This window comes from Gossypium raimondii, chromosome 5 (genome assembly GCF_025698545.1).
Source record: "Gossypium raimondii isolate GPD5lz chromosome 5, ASM2569854v1, whole genome shotgun sequence".
NCBI classification, from domain to species: Eukaryota; Viridiplantae; Streptophyta; class Magnoliopsida; order Malvales; family Malvaceae; genus Gossypium; species Gossypium raimondii.
In genome coordinates this window covers 11,762,107-11,763,953 of record NC_068569.1, presented here as the reverse complement: position 1 = coordinate 11,763,953, position 1,847 = coordinate 11,762,107, and the positions used below count along the sequence as shown (strand labels likewise).

The following is a 1,847-nucleotide window of genomic DNA, read 5'->3' as shown; positions in this document are numbered from 1 at the left end:
CACATAGCAACTACCTTTATACTCAATGGTACAGGGTGAATTCAGCACATAGCAATCACTTATATAACCATTGGTATCCAGTGAAATCAGCACATAGCAATCACCTTTATTTTCATTAATATCCGGTGGAATCAGCAAATAGCATTCACCTATATTTCCAACGATATCCGATCCATTCCGAAGGTTCAACCACAAATTCTCATATATATATATATATATATATATATATATTTTAAACCTTTTTCCAACTCTTCCATATTCAACCGTAATTCATTATTCACCTCAAGTAATTATTCCATATTCAATCATATCTCATAAAAAATGTTAAAACGTAAGTAAAAACAAGGAATTAATCACATACAAACTTATTCGTTTGCATCCTTATTAATAATGCATCATAATCTGAGCACATTATTTATGAGTCTCATATACATACCTGTGCCTAGTCATAATACTCACATATCCTACTCTTACTTATCTTGAGCATACTCCTTAAATTTCCCGTTGAACTACTTGTAATATTAGGGATGTTTGGGATATTTCGTACACCTAGTAGGACGTCAATGCCATATCCCAGATATGGTCTTACATGAGATCACATATCGATGCCGATGCCATGTCCCAGACATGGTCTTACTCTGGCCCTCATCTCGAGCCGATGCCATGTCCCAGACATGGTCTTACACTGGCTCTCCTATGTCCGTGCCGATGCCATGTCCCAGACATGGTCTTACACTAGCACTCCTCGGTCTGTGCCGATGCCATGTCCCAGCCATGGTCTTACACTGGCACACTCACTGCCATGGTCCAACCATGGTCTTTTCCATCAATTCATCATGAGTTGTAGTACGAATGTACTTGACCCTGCATTTCTCACGATTGATCCTTCAATCTAATCTTGTACTTGCATAAAGTCATGATTAAATAACAAATATATATAAAATAAAACATCATCTCAATTCAAATTTAATAATCGATCACTTAGACTAACCATATGAACTTACCTCAACGCGAATCGATCATTTTGATTTATATTTCCCCGTACTTAGTCCAAATCTCGATTTCTTCGATCTAAAATGTCACATTTCACTTAATTATCACTCACATTACTCATTTTAATACAAAATTCATACTACGGAAAATTTACAATTTTGCCCCTAAACTTTCTCATAATTACAATTTTGCCCCTAGGCTCGTAATATGATTTTTATTCAATTTCCATAACATTCAAGGTCAGCCAAACCTTTTTCTCTTCTAAAGCAACCTCAAATTCTTATTATTTACAACTTTTAGGAGCATTTACAACTTTTACTAATTAACTCGTTTTAACCATTTTCAACGAAAATCACTTAGCAAAAATCGTTCTCCTAACCTCGTGCACCCTTATTCTATCATTAAACATCAAAATGCACAAATATCTAGCATGGGTCAATTTTTAAACTTCATTTTTCATGCAAATAAATAGTAAAAATAGAAAGGTTAAGCTTCTAGGATCTCAAAAATACGAAGAACATTAAAAACGGGGCTCATGCACTTACAATTGAACTTTGAAAAAGCTTGAAACCCTAGCCATGGCTTTCTGAAAGTTTCGGCAGTATGGAGAAGAGAATGAGCAGATTTTTGGGTTTCAATTTTGTCTTTATGCCTTAAAACACCCAAATGACAAAATGCCCTTTTACTATACCTTCAATTTTACCCTTCCATGACTAGTTTTGTCCATAACAAAATATGATGGTCTATTTGTCATTTAAAGACCTCTAATTTAAACCCCCATTTAAAACAAGTACTTATGTTCTAGAACTCATATTTTGCAATTAATACAATTGAATCCCAATAATAAAATTGGC

General features: G+C 34.4%; 1 long non-coding RNA gene across 1 annotated transcript; it reads right to left on the bottom strand.

Moving 5' to 3' along the window:
* Positions 1–256: 256 nt before the first annotated feature.
* On the bottom strand, positions 257–1,637 carry LOC128041233 (uncharacterized). The gene is made up of 2 exons (XR_008195949.1): positions 1,539–1,637; positions 257–1,071 (listed from the first exon to the last, which is right to left on the bottom strand). It is a non-coding gene; the product is annotated as an uncharacterized LOC128041233 (long non-coding RNA).
* Between the last annotated feature and the right edge of the window lie 210 nt (positions 1,638–1,847).